General features: G+C 45.9%; 1 protein-coding gene across 2 annotated transcripts in view; it reads right to left on the minus strand.

The window, feature by feature from the left end:
* Positions 1–17,457, minus strand: part of LOC118942079 (guanine nucleotide-binding protein G(I)/G(S)/G(O) subunit gamma-4-like) — a 37,172-nt gene extending 19,715 nt beyond the window's left edge. For both annotated transcript variants that reach the window (XM_036956446.1, XM_036956445.1), the window contains exon 1: positions 17,097–17,457. The gene's annotated coding sequence lies outside the window, so the exon portion shown is untranslated. The remainder of the gene's footprint in view (positions 1–17,096) is intronic.
* Positions 17,458–18,153: the final 696 nt, after the last annotated feature.

Consider the following 18,153-nt stretch of genomic DNA (forward strand, 5'->3'; position numbering starts at 1 on the left):
CTAACACCAGTCTAACCCTAACAACAGTCTAACCCTAGCGCCACAGTCTAAAACAGTCTAACCCTAACTCCACAGTCTAACCCAGTCTAACCCTAACACCACAGTCTCACCCTAACTCCACAGTCTAACACTAACTCCAGTCTAACCTTAACTCCACAGTCTAACCCAAACTCCAGAGTCTAACCCAGTCTAACCCTAACTCCACAGTCTAACCCAGTCTAACCATAACTCCACAGTCTAACCCAGTCTAACCCTAACTCCCCAGCCTAACCCTAACTCCACAGTCTAACCTTAATGCCACAGTCTAACCCAATCTAACCCTAACACCACAGTCTAACCCTAACTCCAAAGTCTAACCCAGTCTAACCCTAACAAACCCTAACTCCACAGTCTAACCCTAACACCACAGTCTAACCCAGTCAAAAGCTAACTCCACAGTCTAACCCTAACACCACAGTCTAACCCAGTCTAACCCTAACTCCACAGTCTAACCCAGTCTAACCTAAAACCACAGTCTAACCCAGTCTAACCCTAACACCACAGTCTAACCCAAACACCACAGTCTAACACTGTCTAAACCTAACACCACAGTCTAACCCAGTCTAACCCTAACTCCACAGTCTAACCCAGTCTAACCCTAACTCCACAGTCTAACCCAGTCTAACCCTAACACCAAAGTCTAACCCAGTCTAACCCTAACTCCACAGTCTAACCCAGTCTAACCCAGTCTAACCCAGTCAAACCCAGTCTAACTCTAACTCCACAGTGTAACCCAGTCTAACCCTAACTCCACAGTCTAACCCAGTCTAACCCTGACACCAGTCTAACCCAGTCTAACCCTAAATCCACAGTCTAACCCTCACACCACAGTCTAATGGAGTCTAACCCTAACCCAGTCTAACCCTAACACCACAGTCTAACCCAGTCTAACCCTAACAGAAGTCTAACTCTAGCTCCACAGTCTAAACCAGTCTAACCCTAACACCAGAGTCTAACCCAGTCTAACCCTAACACCACAGTCTAACCCTAACACCACAGTCTAACCCAGTCCAACCCTAACACCAGTCTAACCCAGTCTAACCCTAACGCCACAGTCTAACCCAGTCTAACCCTAACTCCACAGTCTAACCTTAAAACCAGTCTAACCCTAACACCACAGTCTAACCCTAACTCCACAGTCTAAAACATTCTAACACTAACTCCACAGTCTAACCCAGTCTAACCCTAACAGAAGTCTAACTCTAGCGCCACAGTCTAAACCAGTCTAACCCTAACACCAGAGTCTAACCCAGTCTAACACTAACACCACAGTCTAACCCTAACTCCACAGTCTAAAACAGTCTAACCCTAACTCCACAGTCTAACCCAGTCTAACCCTAACACCACAGTCTAACCCAGTCTAATCCTAACTCCACAGTCTAACCTTAAAACCAGTCTAACCCTAACGCCACAGTCTAACCCAGTCTAACCCTAACTAACCCTAACACCAGTCTAACCCTAACAACAGTCTAACCCTAGCGCCACAGTCTAAAACAGTCTAACCCTAACTCCACAGTCTAACCCAGTCTAACCCTAACACCACAGTCTCACCCTAACTCCACAGTCTAACACTAACTCCAGTCTAACCTTAACTCCACAGTCTAACCCAAACTCCAGAGTCTAACCCAGTCTAACCCTAACTCCACAGTCTAACCCAGTCTAACCATAACTCCACAGTCTAACCCAGTCTAACCCTAACTCCCCAGCCTAACCCTAACTCCACAGTCTAACCTTAATGCCACAGTCTAACCCAATCTAACCCTAACACCACAGTCTAACCCTAACTCCACAGTCTAACCCAGTCTAACCCTAACAAACCCTAACTCCACAGTCTAACCCTAACACCACAGTCTAACCCAGTCAAAAGCTAACTCCACAGTCTAACCCTAACACCACAGTCTAACCCAGTCTAACCCTAACTCCACAGTCTAACCCAGTCTAACCTAAAACCACAGTCTAACCCAGTCTAACCCTAACACCACAGTCTAACCCAAACACCACAGTCTAACACTGTCTAAACCTAACACCACAGTCTAACCCAGTCTAACCCTAACTCCACAGTCTAACCCAGTCTAACCCTAACTCCACAGTCTAACCCTAACACCAAAGTCTAACCCAGTCTAACCCTAACTCCACAGTCTAACCCAGTCTAACCCAGTCTAACCCAGTCAAACCCAGTCTAACTCTAACTCCACAGTGTAACCCAGTCTAACCCTAACTCCACAGTCTAACCCAGTCTAACCCTGACACCAGTCTAACACAGTCTAACCCTAAATCCACAGTCTAACCCTCACACCACAGTCTAATGGAGTCTAACCCTAAACCAGTCTAACCCTAACACCACAGTCTAACCCAGTCTAACCCTAACAGAAGTCTAACTCTAGCTCCACAGTCTAAACCAGTCTAACCCTAACACCAGAGTCTAACCCAGTCTAACCCTAACACCACAGTCTAACCCTAACACCACAGTCTAACCCAGTCCAACCCTAACACCAGTCTAACCCAGTCTAACCCTAACGCCACAGTCTAACCCAGTCTAACCCTAACTCCACAGTCTAACCTTAAAACCAGTCTAACCCGAACACCACAGTCTAACCCTAACTCCACAGTCTAAAACAGTCTAACCCTAACTCCACAGTCTAACCCAGTCTAACCCTAACAGAAGTCTAACTCTAGCGCCACAATCTAAACCAGTCTAACCCTAACACCAGAGTCTAACCCAGTCTAACACTAACACCACAGTCTAACCCTAACTCCACAGTCTAAAACAGTCTAACCCTAACTCCACAGTCTAACCCAGTCTAACCCTAACACCACAGTCTAACCCAGTCTAATCCTAACTCCACAGTCTAACCTTAAAACCAGTCTAACCCTAACGCCACAGTCTAACCCAGTCTAACCCTAACTAACCCTAACACCAGTCTAACCCTAACAACAGTCTAACCCTAGCGCCACAGTCTAAAACAGTCTAACCCTAACTCCACAGTCTAACCCAGTCTAACCCTAACACCACAGTCTCACCCTAACTCCACAGTCTAACACTAACTCCAGTCTAACCTTAACTCCACAGTCTAACCCAAACTCCAGAGTCTAACCCAGTCTAACCCTAACTCCACAGTCTAACCCAGTCTAACCATAACTCCACAGTCTAACCCAGTCTAACCCTAACTCCCCAGCCTAACCCTAACTCCACAGTCTAACCTTAATGCCACAGTCTAACCCAATCTAACCCTAACACCACAGTCTAACCCTAACTCCACAGTCTAACCCAGTCTAACCCTAACAAACCCTAACTCCACAGTCTAACCCTAACACCACAGTCTAACCCAGTCAAAAGCTAACTCCACAGTCTAACCCTAACACCACAGTCTAACCCAGTCTAACCCTAACTCCACAGTCTAACCCAGTCTAACCTAAAACCACAGTCTAACCCAGTCTAACCCTAACACCACAGTCTAACCCAAACACCACAGTCTAACCCAGTCTAACCCTAACACCACAGTCTAACCCAGTCTAACCCTAACTCCACAGTCTAACCCAGTCTAATCCTAACACCACAGTCTAACCCAGTCTAACCCTAACTCCACAGTCTAACCCGGTCTAACCAAGTCTAACCCAGTCTAACCCTAACACCACAGTCTAACCCAGTCTAACCCTAACGCCACAGTCTAAGCCAGTCTAACACTAACAACACAGTGTAACCCCAACTCCACAGTCTAAAACAGTGTAACCCCAACTCCACAGTCTAACCCAGTCTAACCCTAACACCAGTCTAACCCAGTCTAACCCTAACTCCACAGTCTAACCCAGTCTAACCCTAACTCCACAGTCTAACCCAAACACCACAGTCTAACACTGTTTAACCCTAACACCACAGTCTAACCCAGTCTAACCCAGTCTAACCCTAACCCAGTCTAACCCTTACTCCACAGTCTAACCCTAACTCCACAGTCAAACACAGTCTAACCCAGTCTAACCCTAACGCCCCAGTCTAACCCAGTCTAACCCTTACTCCACAGTCTAACCCTAACTCCACAGTCTAACCCAGTCTAACCCTAACTCCACAGTCTAACCCAGTCTAACCCAGTCAAACCCAGTCTAACTCTAACTCCACAGTGTAACCCAGTCTAACCCTAACTCCACAGTCTAACCCAGTCTAACCCTGACACCAGTCTAACCCAGTCTAACCCTAAATCCACAGTCTAACCCTCACACCACAGTCTAATGGAGTCTAACCCTAACCCAGTCTAACCCTAACACCACAGTCTAACCCAGTCTAACCCTAACAGAAGTCTAACTCTAGCTCCACAGTCTAAACCAGTCTAACCCTAACACCAGAGTCTAACCCAGTCTAACCCTAACACCACAGTCTAACCCTAACACCACAGTCTAACCCAGTCCAACCCTAACACCAGTCTAACCCAGTCTAACCCTAACGCCACAGTCTAACCCAGTCTAACCCTAACTCCACAGTCTAACCTTAAAACCAGTCTAACCCTAACACCACAGTCTAACCCTAACTCCACAGTCTAAAACAGTCTAACCCTAACTCCACAGTCTAACCCAGTCTAACCCTAACAGAAGTCTAACTCTAGCGCCACAGTCTAAACCAGTCTAACCCTAACACCAGAGTCTAACCCAGTCTAACACTAACACCACAGTCTAACCCTAACTCCACAGTCTAAAACAGTCTAACCCTAACTCCACAGTCTAACCCAGTCTAACCCTAACACCACAGTCTAACCCAGTCTAATCCTAACTCCACAGTCTAACCTTAAAACCAGTCTAACCCTAACGCCACAGTCTAACCCAGTCTAACCCTAACTAACCCTAACACCAGTCTAACCCTAACAACAGTCTAACCCTAGCGCCACAGTCTAAAACAGTCTAACCCTAACTCCACAGTCTAACCCAGTCTAACCCTAACACCACAGTCTCACCCTAACTCCACAGTCTAACACTAACTCCAGTCTAACCTTAACTCCACAGTCTAACCCAAACTCCAGAGTCTAACCCAGTCTAACTCTAACTCCACAGTCTAACCCAGTCTAACCAAAACTCCACAGTCTAACCCAGTCTAACCCTAACTCCCCAGCCTAACCCTAACTCCACAGTCTAACCTTAATGCCACAGTCTAACCCAATCTAACCCTAACACCACAGTCTAACCCTAACTCCACAGTCTAACCCAGTCTAACCCTAACAAACCCTAACTCCACAGTCTAACCCTAACACCACAGTCTAACCCAGTCAAAAGCTAACTCCACAGTCTAACCCTAACACCACAGTCTAACCCAGTCTAACCCTAACTCCACAGTCTAACCCAGTCTAACCTAAAACCACAGTCTAACCCAGTCTAACCCTAACACCACAGTCTAACCCAAACACCACAGTCTAACACTGTCTAAACCTAACACCACAGTCTAACCCAGTCTAACCCTAACTCCACAGTCTAACCCAGTCTAACCCTAACTCCACAGTCTAACCCAGTCTAACCCTAACACCAAAGTCTAACCCAGTCTAACCCTAACTCCACAGTCTAACCCAGTCTAACCCAGTCTAACCCAGTCAAACCCAGTCTAACTCTAACTCCACAGTGTAACCCAGTCTAACCCTAACTCCACAGTCTAACCCAGTCTAACCCTGACACCAGTCTAACCCAGTCTAACCCTAAATCCACAGTCTAACCCTCACACCACAGTCTAATGGAGTCTAACCCTAACCCAGTCTAACCCTAACACCACAGTCTAACCCAGTCTAACCCTAACAGAAGTCTAACTCTAGCTCCACAGTCTAAACCAGTCTAACCCTAACACCAGAGTCTAACCCAGTCTAACCCTAACACCACAGTCTAACCCTAAAACCACAGTCTAACCCAGTCCAACCCTAACACCAGTCTAACCCAGTCTAACCCTAACGCCACAGTCTAACCCAGTCTAACCATAACTCCACAGTCTAACCTTAAAACCAGTCTAACCCTAACACCACAGTCTAACCCTAACTCCACAGTCTAAAACAGTCTAACCCTAACTCCACAGTCTAACCCAGTCTAACCCTAACAGAAGTCTAACTCTAGCGCCACAGTCTAAACCAGTCTAACCCTAACACCAGAGTCTAACCCAGTCTAACACTAACACCACAGTCTAACCCTAACTCCACAGTCTAAAACAGTCTAACCCTAACTCCACAGTCTAACCCAGTCTAACCCTAACACCACAGTCTAACCCAGTCTAATCCTAACTCCACAGTCTAACCTTAAAACCAGTCTAACCCTAACGCCACAGTCTAACCCAGTCTAACCCTAACTAACCCTAACACCAGTCTAACCCTAACAACAGTCTAACCCTAGCGCCACAGTCTAAAACAGTCTAACCCTAACTCCACAGTCTAACCCAGTCTAACCCTAACACCACAGTCTCACCCTAACTCCACAGTCTAACACTAACTCCAGTCTAACCTTAACTCCACAGTCTAACCCAAACTCCAGAGTCTAACCCAGTCTAACTCTAACTCCACAGTCTAACCCAGTCTAACCATAACTCCACAGTCTAACCCAGTCTAACCCTAACTCCCCAGCCTAACCCTAACTCCACAGTCTAACCTTAATGCCACAGTCTAACCCAATCTAACCCTAACACCACAGTCTAACCCTAACTCCACAGTCTAACCCAGTCTAACCCTAACAAACCCTAACTCCACAGTCTAACCCTAACACCACAGTCTAACCCAGTCAAAAGCTAACTCCACAGTCTAACCCTAACACCACAGTCTAACCCAGTCTAACCCTAACTCCACAGTCTAACCCAGTCTAACCTAAAACCACAGTCTAACCCAGTCTAACCCTAACACCACAGTCTAACCCAAACACCACAGTCTAACACTGTCTAAACCTAACACCACAGTCTAACCCAGTCTAACCCTAACTCCACAGTCTAACCCAGTCTAACCCTAACTCCACAGTCTAACCCAGTCTAACCCTAACACCAAAGTCTAACCCAGTCTAACCCTAACTCCACAGTCTAACCCAGTCTAACCCAGTCTAACCCAGTCAAACCCAGTCTAACTCTAACTCCACAGTGTAACCCAGTCTAACCCTAACTCCACAGTCTAACCCAGTCTAACCCTGACACCAGTCTAACCCAGTCTAACCCTAAATCCACAGTCTAACCCTCACACCACAGTCTAATGGAGTCTAACCCTAACCCAGTCTAACCCTAACACCACAGTCTAACCCAGTCTAACCCTAACAGAAGTCTAACTCTAGCTCCACAGTCTAAACCAGTCTAACCCTAACACCAGAGTCTAACCCAGTCTAACCCTAACACCACAGTCTAACCCTAACACCACAGTCTAACCCAGTCCAACCCTAACACCAGTCTAACCCAGTCTAACCCTAACGCCACAGTCTAACCCAGTCTAACCCTAACTCCACAGTCTAACCTTAAAACCAGTCTAACCCTAACACCACAGTCTAACCCTAACTCCACAGTCTAAAACAGTCTAACCCTAACTCCACAGTCTAACCCAGTCTAACCCTAACAGAAGTCTAACTCTAGCGCCACAATCTAAACCAGTCTAACCCTAACACCAGAGTCTAACCCAGTCTAACACTAACACCACAGTCTAACCCTAACTCCACAGTCTAACCCAGTCTAACCCTAACAGAAGTCTAACTCTAGCGCCACAATCTAAACCAGTCTAACCCTAACACCAGAGTCTAACCCAGTCTAACACTAACACCACAGTCTAATCCTAACTCCACAGTCTAACCTTAAAACCAGTCTAACCCTAACGCCACAGTCTAACCCAGTCTAACCCTAACTAACCCTAACACCAGTCTAACCCTAACAACAGTCTAACCCTAGCGCCACAGTCTAAAACAGTCTAACCCTAACTCCACAGTCTAACCCAGTCTAACCCTAACACCACAGTCTCACCCTAACTCCACAGTCTAACACTAACTCCAGTCTAACCTTAACTCCACAGTCTAACCCAAACTCCAGAGTCTAACCCAAACTCCACAGTCTAACCCAGTCTAACCATAACTCCACAGTCTAACCCAGTCTAACCCTAACTCCCCAGCCTAACCCTAACTCCACAGTCTAACCTTAATGCCACAGTCTAACCCAATCTAACCCTAACACCACAGTCTAACCCTAACTCCACAGTCTAACCCAGTCTAACCCTAACAAACCCTAACTCCACAGTCTAACCCTAACACCACAGTCTAACCCAGTCAAAAGCTAACTCCACAGTCTAACCCTAACACCACAGTCTAACCCAGTCTAACCCTAACTCCACAGTCTAACCCAGTCTAACCTAAAACCACAGTCTAACCCAGTCTAACCCAAACACCACAGTCTAACACTGTCTAAACCTAACACCACAGTCTAACCCAGTCTAACCCTAACTCCACAGTCTAACCCAGTCTAACCCTAACTCCACAGTCTAACCCAGTCTAACCCTAACACCAAAGTCTAACCCAGTCTAACCCTAACTCCACAGTCTAACCCAGTCTAATCCTAACACCACAGTCTAACCCGGTCTAACCAAGTCTAACCCAGTCTAACCCTAACACCACAGTCTAACCCAGTCTAACCCTAACGCCACAGTCTAAGCCAATCTAACACTAACAACACAGTATAACGCTAACTCCACAGTCTAAAACAGTGTAACCCCAACTCCACAGTCTAACCCAGTCTAACTCTAACACCAGTCTAACCCAGTCTAACCCAAACACCACAGTCTAACACTGTTTAACCCTAACACCACAGTCTAACCCAGTCTAACCCAGTCTAACCCTAACCCAGTCTAACCTTACTCCACAGTCTAACCCTAACTCCACAGTCAAACCCAGTCTAACCCAGTCTAACCCTAACGCCCCAGTCTAACCCAGTCTAACCCTTACTCCACAGTCTAACCCTAACTCCACAGTCTAACCCAAACTCCACAGTCTAACCCAGTCTAACCCAGTCAAACCCAGTCTAACTCTAACTCCACAGTGTAACCCAGTCTAACCCTAACTCCACAGTCTAACCCAGTCTAACCCTGACACCAGTCTAACCCAGTCTAACCCTAACGCCACAGTCTAACCCAGTCTAACCCTCACACCACAGTCTAATGTAGTCTAACCCTAACCCAGTCTAACCCTAACACCACAGTCTAACCCAGTCTAACCCTAACAGAAGTCTAACTCTAGCACCACAGTCTAAACCAGTCTAACCCTAACACCAGAGTCTAACCCAGTCTAACCCTAACACCACAGTCTAACCCTAACACCACAGTCTAACCCAGTCCAACCCTAACACCACAGTCTAACCCTAACACCACAGTCTAACCCAGTCCAACCCTAACACCAGTCTAACCCAGTCTAACCCTAACGCCCCAGTCTATCCCTAAAACCACAGTCTAACCCAGTCTAACCCTAACACCACAGTCTAACCCAGTCTAACCCTAATGCCCCAGTCTTACCCAGTCTAACCCTAACACCACAGTATAACCCTAATGCCCCAGTCTAACCCAGTCTAACCATAACTCCACACTCTAACCCAGTCTAACCCTAACACCAGTGTTTAACCCAGTCTAACCCTAACTCCTCAGCCTAACCCTAACTCCACAGTCTAACCCAGTCTAACCCTAACACCACAGTCTCACCCAAACTCCCCAGTCTAACCCTAACTCCAGTCTAACCCAGTCTAACCATAACTCCAGAGTCTAACCCAGTCTAACCCTAACTCCACAGTCTAACCCAGTCTAACCATAACTCCACAGTCTAACCCAGTCTAACCCTAACACCAGTGTTTAACCCAGTCTAACCCTAACTCCCCAGCCTAACCCTAACTCCACAGTCTAACCTTAATGCCACAGTCTAACCCAATCTAACCCTAACACCACAGTCGAACCCTAACTCCACAGTCTAACCCTAACAAACCCTAACTCCACAGTCTAACATAGTCTAACCCTAACACCACAGTCTAACCCAGTCTAAAGCTAACTCCACAGTCTAACCCTAACACCACAGTCTAACCCAGTCTAACCCTAACTCCACAGTCTAACCCAGTCTAACCCTAAAACCACAGTCTAACCCAGTCTAACCCTAACTCCACAGTCTAACCCAGTCTAACCCTAACACCACAGTCTAACCCAGTCTAACCCTAACTCCACAGTCTAACCCAGTCTAATCCTAACACCACAGTCTAACCCAGTCTAACCCTAACTCCACAGTCTAACCCGGTCTAACCAAGTCTAACCCAGTCTAACCCTAACACCACAGTCTAACCCAGTCTAACCCTAACGCCACAGTCTAACCCTAACTCCATTCTAACCCAGTCTAACCCAAAAAACCACAGTCTAAGCCAGTCTAACACTAACAACACAGTATAACGCTAACTCCACAGTCTAACCCCAACTCCACAGTCTAACCCAGTGTAACCCTAACTCAACAGTCTAACCCAGTCTAACCCTAACACCACAGTCTAACACTGTTTAACCCTAACACCACAGTCTAACCCAGTCTAACCCTTACTCCACAGTCTAACCCTAACTCCACAGTCAAACCCAGTCTAACCCAGTTTAACCCTAACGCCCCAGTCTAACCCAGTCTAACCCTAACTCCACAGTCTAACCCAGTCTAACCCTAACTCCACAGTCTAACCCAGTCAAACCCAGTCTAACCCTAACTCCACAGTGTAACCCAGTCTAACCCTAACTCCACAGTCTAACTCAGTCTAACCCTGACACCAGTCTAACCCAGTCTAACCCTAAATCCACAGTCTAACCCTCACACCACAGTCTAACCCTAACGCCACAGTCTAACCCAGTCTAACCCTAACTCCACAGTCTAACCCAGTCTAACCCTAACAGAAGTCTAACTCTAGCGCCACAGTCTAAACCAGTCTAACCCTAACACCAGAGTCTAACCCAGTCTAACACTAACACCACAGTTTAACCCTAACTCCACAGTCTAAAACAGTCTAACCCTAACTCCACAGTCTAACCCAGTCTAACCCTAACACCACAGTCTAACCCAGTCTAACCCTAAATCCACAGTCTAACCTTAAAACCAGTCTAACCCTAACGCCACAGTCTAACCCAGTCTAACCCTAACTAACCCTAACACCAGTCTAACCCTAACAACAGTCTAACCCTAGCGCCACAGTCTAAAACAGTCTAACCCTAACACCACAGTCTAACCCTAACTCCACAGTCTAACCCAGTCTAACCCTAACAAACCCTAACTCCACAGTCTAACACAGTCTAACCCTAACACCACAGTCTAATCCAGTCTAAAGCTAACTCCACAGTCTAAACCTAACACCACAGTCTAACTCAGTCTAACCCTAACTCCACAGTCTAACCCAGTCTAACCCTAAAACCACAGTCTAACCCAGTCTAACCCTAACACCACAGTCTAACCTAAACACCACAGTCTAACCCAGTCTAACCCTAACACCACAGTCTAACCCAGTCTAACCCTAACTCCACAGTCTAACCCAGTCTAATCCTAACACCACAGTCTAACCCAGTCTAACCCTAACTCCACAGTCTAACCCGGTCTAACCAAGTCTAACCCAGTCTAACCCTAACACCACAGTCTAACCCAGTCTAACCCTAACGCCACAGTCTAACCCAAACACCACAGTCTAACACTGTTTAACCCTAACACCACAGTCTAACCCAGTCTAACCCAGTCTAACCCTAACCCAGTCTAACCCTTACTCCACAGTCTAACCCTAACTCCACAGTCAAACACAGTCTAACCCAGTCTAACCCTAACGCCCCAGTCTAACCCAGTCTAACCCTTACTCCACAGTCTAACCCTAACTCCACAGTCTAACCCAGTCTAACCCTAACTCCACAGTCTAACCCAGTCTAACCCAGTCAAACCCAGTCTAACCCAGTCTAACCCTAAATCCACAGTCTAACCCTCACACCACAGTCTAATGGAGTCTAACCCTAACCCAGTCTAACCCTAACACCACAGTCTAACCCAGTCTAACCCTAACAGAAGTCTAACTCTAGCTCCACAGTCTAAACCAGTCTAACCCTAACACCAGAGTCTAACCCAGTCTAACCCTAACACCACAGTCTAACCCTAACACCACAGTCTAACCCAGTCCAACCCTAACACCAGTCTAACCCAGTCTAACCCTAACTCCACAGTCTAACCTTAAAACCAGTCTAACCCTAACACCACAGTCTAACCCTAACTCCACAGTCTAAAACAGTCTAACCCTAACTCCACAGTCTAACCCAGTCTAACCCTAACAGAAGTCTAACTCTAGCGCCACAGTCTAAACCAGTCTAACCCTAACACCAGAGTCTAACCCAGTCTAACACTAACACCACAGTCTAACCCTAACTCCACAGTCTAAAACAGTCTAACCCTAACTCCACAGTCTGACCCAGTCTAACCCTAACACCACAGTCTAACCAAGTCTAATCCTAACTCCACAGTCTAACCTTAAAACCAGTCTAACCCTAACGCCACAGTCTAACCCAGTCTAACCCTAACTAACCCTAACACCAGTCTAACCCTAACAACAGTCTAACCCTAGCGCCACAGTCTAAAACAGTCTAACCCTAACTCCACAGTCTAACCCAGTCTAACCCTAACACCACAGTCTAACCCAGTCTCACCCTAACTCCACAGTCTAACCCAAACTCCAGAGTCTAACCCAGTCTAACCCTAACTCCACAGTCTAACCCAGTCTAACCATAACTCCACAGTCTAACCCAGTCTAACCCTAACTCCCCAGCCTAACCCTAACTCCACAGTCTAACCTTAATGCCACAGTCTAACCCAATCTAACCCTAACACCACAGTCTAACCCTAACTCCACAGTCTAACCCAGTCTAACCCTAACAAACCCTAACTCCACAGTCTAACCCTAACACCACAGTCTAACCCAGTCTAAAGCTAACTCCACAGTCTAACCCTAACACCACAGTCTAACCCAGTCTAACCCTAACTCCACAGTCTAACACTGTTTAACCCTAACACCACAGTCTAACCCAGTCTAACCCAGTCTAACCCTAACCCAGTCTAACCCTTACTCCACAGTCTAACCCTAACTCCACAGTCAAACCCAGTCTAACCCAGTCTAACCCTAACGCCCCAGTCTAACCCAGTCTAACCCTTACTCCACAGTCTAACCCAAACTCCACAGTCTAACCCAGTCTAACCCAGTCAAACCCAGTCTAACTCTAACTCCACAGTGTAACCCAGTCTAACCCTAACTCCACAGTCTAACCCAGTCTAACCCTGACACCAGTCTAACCCAGTCTAACCCTAACGCCACAGTCTAACCCAGTCTAACCCTCACACCACAGTCTAATGTAGTCTAACCCTAACCCAGTCTAACCCTAACACCACAGTCTAACCCAGTCTAACCCTAACAGAAGTCTAACTCTAGCGCCACAGTCTAAACCAGTCTAACCCTAACACCAGAGTCTAACCCAGTCTAACCCTAACACCACAGTCTAACCCTAACACCACAGTCTAACCCAGTCCAACCCTAACACCACAGTCTAACCCTAACACCACAGTCTAACCCAGTCCAACCCTAACACCAGTCTAACCCAGTCTAACCCTAACGCCACAGTCTAACCCAGTCTAACACTAACTCCACAGTCTAACCTTAAAACCAGTCTAACCCTAACGCCACAGTCTAACCCAGTCTAACCCTAACTAACCCTAACACCAATCTAACCATAACAACAGTCTAACCCTAGCGCCACAGTCTAAACCAGTCTAACCCTAAGACAAGAGTCTAACCCAGTCTAACACTAACACCACAGTCTAACCCTAACTCCACAGTCTAAAACAGTCTAACCCTAACTCCACAGTCTAAACCAGTCTAACCCTAACACCAGTCTAACCCAGTCTAACCCTAACTCCACAGTCTAACCTTAACACCAGTCTAACCCTAACTCCATAGTCTAACCCAGTCTAATCCTAACATCACAGTCAACCCCTAACTCCACAGTCTAACCCAGTCTAACCCTATAACACACCCTAACTCCACAGTCTAACACAGTCTAACCCTAACACCACAGTCTAACCCTACACCACAGTCTAACCCTAACTCCAGTCTAACCCTAACACCACAGTCTAACACCACAGCCTAACTCCACAGTCTAACCCAGTCTAACCCTAAAACCACAGTCTAACCCAGTCTAACCCTAACTCCACAGTCTAACCCTAACTCCACAGTCTAACCCAGTCTAACCAAGTCTAACCCAGTCTAACCCTAACTCCACAGTCTAACCCAGTCTAACCCAGTCTAACCCTAACTCCACAGTATAACCCTAACTCCACAGTCTAACCCAGTCTAACCCTAACTCCACAGTATAACCCAGTCTAACCCTAACTCCATAGTCTAATCCAGTCTAACCATAACTCCACAGTCTAACCCAGTCTAACCCTAACGCCCCAGTCTAACCCAGTTTAACCCTTACTCCACAGTCTAACCCTAACTCCACAGTCTAACCCAGTCTAACCTTTACTCCACAGTCTAATCCTAACTCCACAGTCTAACCCTAACTCCACAGTCAAACCCAGTCTAACCCAGTCTAACCCTAACGCCCCAGTCTAACCCAGTCTAACCATTACTCCACAGTCTAACCCTAACTCCACAGTCTAACCCAGTTTAACCCTAACTCCACAGTCTAACCCAGTCTAACCCAGTCAAACCCAGTCTAACCCTAACTCCACAGTGTAACCCAGTCTAACCCAGTCAAACCCAGTCTAACCCTGACACCAGTCTAACCCTAACACCACAGTCTAACCCTAACGCCACAGTCTAACCCAGTCTAACCCTAACACCACAGTCTAATCCAGTCTAACCCTAACCCAGTCTAACCCTAACACCACAGTCTAACCCAGTCTAACCCTAGCGCCACAGTCTAAACCAGTCTAACCCTAATGCCACAGTCTAACCCTAACACCACAGTCTAACCCTAACTCCCCAGCCTAACCCTAACTCCACAGTCTAAACCTAACGCCACAGTCTAACCCAGTCTAACCCTAACTCCACAGTCTAACCCTAACTCCAGTCTAACCCAGTCTAACCATAACTCCACAGTCTAACCCAGTCTAACCCTAACTACACAGTGGAACACAGTCTAACCCTAACTCCACAGTCTAACCCTGTCTAACCATAACGCCCCAGTCTTGAGACATTGCTGTTGAGAGTCAGTTTGACCTCCTCTTTCCTACCAGAGATATCACCTAGACGGTTGGACTTGTAAGGTTGTTCTTCATTTTACTTTAGATGGGGACAATTTTAGTCAGTGGGGAGGAGATGTTGTGTATTGGTATGTCTCTTTCTATCGGAAAGTATTCAGACCACTTGACTTTTTCCACATTTTGTTACATTACAGCCTTATTCTAAAATTGATTCAATGTTTTTTTCCCCTCATCGGTCAACACACAATACCCCATAATGAGAAAGCAAAAACAGGTTTTTAGAGATTTGTAAAACATTTATAAAAATAAAAACTGAAATATTACATTTACATAAGTATTCAGACCTTTTACTCAGTACTTTGTTGAAGCAACTTTGGCAGCGATTACAACCTTGAGTCTTCTTGGGTATGGCGCTACAAGCTTGGCACACCTGTATTTGGGAAGTTTCTCCTATTCTTCTCTGCAGATCCTCTCAAGCTGTGTCTGGTTGGATGGGGAGCGTCACTGCACAACTATTTTCAGGTCTCTCCAGATATGTTCGATCGGATTCAAGTCTGTTCTCTGGCTGGGACACTCAAGGACATTCAGAGACTTATCCTGAAGCCAATCCTGCGTTATCTTGGCGTGAATCTTTGCCCCAGTCTGAGGTACTGAGAGCTCTGGAGCAGGTTTTCATCAAGGATCTCTTCGTACTTTGCTCCATTAATCTTTCCCTCGATCCTGACTAGTCTCCCAGTCCCTGCCTCTGAAAAAAAATCCCCACAGCAAGATGCTGCCACCACCATGCTTCACTGTAGGGATGGTCCCAGGTTTCCTCCAGACGTGAGGCTTGGCATTCAGGCCAAAGAGTTCATTCTTGGTTTCATCAGCCCAGAGAATCTTGTTTCTCATGGTCTGAGAGTCCTTTAGGTGCCTTTTTTTCAAACTCCAAGCAGGCTGTCATGTGCCTTTTATTGAGGAGTGGCTTCCGTCTGGCCACTACCATAAAGGCCTGATTGGTGGAGTGCTGCAGAGATGGTTGTCCTTCTGGAAAGTTCTTCCATCTCCACAGAGGAACTCTGGAGCTCTGTCAGTGACCATCAGGTACTTGGTCACCACTCAATTTTGAGTCTTACATCAAAAGGTCTGAATACTTATGTAAATGTATATGTTTTCATGTTTCATAAATTTGCAAAAATGTCTAAATTTCACTTGTCATTATGGGGTGTTGTGTGTAGATTGAAGAGTAAACCTTTTTTAAATCCATTTTCGAATAAGGCTGTAAGGTAACAAAATGAGGAAAAAGTCAAGGGGTCTGAATAGTTTCCTGATGCATTGTAAATGGTTGAACTGAAATCCTGCCTCTCATCTCAACATTTGTTTATTGTTATAATGACATGGTTATGAAACCCACGAGACATAACAACTAGGCTACTAGGTTATTCAATTGAATCATTTTCAATGGTTGGTGCGCCCAAAACAACCTGTTATAACCCGGTAGCAACTGATAACGTTGTTACAGACCCGGGCATCATCTAGTGTAATAACCTAACCCCAACACCCCACACACACCATTATAACCAGAGACTATAAGCACTAAATATATAGCCTTAATTATAGGGCTCATTGTAGGGCTTATTTAACCAGATCTAACGGTGGAACTAAGGCGCTACTGCGTTATTTATCACCATGGCAATAAGGGCTGTTCTCCTGCTGTTCTCCCCCCTTCCTTAGCCTACAATGGTTTTAGATTACTTTAAAGCCAATACGCTATAAATCCACTAGTTTCATAATTAACATTTCCAAATGAACTTACAATATTTGAATATATCATAATGCATGTAGGAGCCCTGAAAACAACTGTTATGAACGTGATTTGTTTCCCCCACCTGAAATGATGCCAGTGATGATTCCAATATAGAAAATTGCGGACTTGACTCCACCCAACAAAGGGACCTGTCAAATATCACACCGATGGGGATGAACGATCTTGAAAGGTAAACCGCGGAACGTTCCAGACCGGATGGAATGACGACAGACCACGAAGCACGATATGTATTATTGTTGACGGTGAGCTACAGGCTATTGTCTCATCAGCCGCTTGCTGTGGCTGTGCCGTGTCTCTCACCAAAATGTCCCTTGTGTTTCTGCATATTCCGTTTGAGGAAGGAGCTCCAACAGAAGGCAGCTTGATCCGGAGGTGAGAGAATCACGCAATCAGCTGGGGGAGACCTCGCTATGACGAGGAAATATGGGTCAGACCCGTCTGTCGCCAGCTGCTGAAGCGAGGACCAAACACTTGCCTTGGGGAAAGAATCAGAGGCGTCATGCCAATAGGGGGCACAGGGGCAAGTGCCCCCAGATTTGTCCCTTAAAATGTTTAATAATTCACAAAATAATTGGTACATTATTTTGTTGTTATTTCTCTGTAATACTACTAGCCACCTAGCAATTTTATAAAGTTGGCTTTAGCTAGTCCAGACAGGGTCCCAATCTCCCAAACTCATAACGAGCTACCAAGAAGCCACCAAGTAGCTAGCTTGTCTACGTTTCTTAGCTGGCAAGCAATTATTCAATTTACTAAATAATACCCATATTCCTTTCAGTCTTTTACTCAGATTTTAGCAGAGATGCAGAGAAGCATATGTAGTTTCTTTAAAAAATAACCACCAGTCAGGAGGGAACAGACAGCTTGAGAGGTAAGCTTATACAGTACCAGTCAAAAGTTTGGACACACCTACTCATTCAAGGGTTTTTCTTTATTTTCACTATTTTCTACATTGTAGAATAATAGTGAAGACATTAAAACTATGAAATAAGACATATGGAATAATGTAGTAACCAAAAAAGTGTTAAACAAATCAAAATATATTTTTTATTATGCTTTAAAGTAGCCACCCTTTGCCTTGATGACAGCTTTGCACGCTCTGGAAATTCTCTCAACCA

Source organism: Oncorhynchus mykiss, chromosome 20 (assembly GCF_013265735.2).
Source record: "Oncorhynchus mykiss isolate Arlee chromosome 20, USDA_OmykA_1.1, whole genome shotgun sequence".
Classification (NCBI taxonomy): domain Eukaryota; kingdom Metazoa; phylum Chordata; class Actinopteri; order Salmoniformes; family Salmonidae; genus Oncorhynchus; species Oncorhynchus mykiss.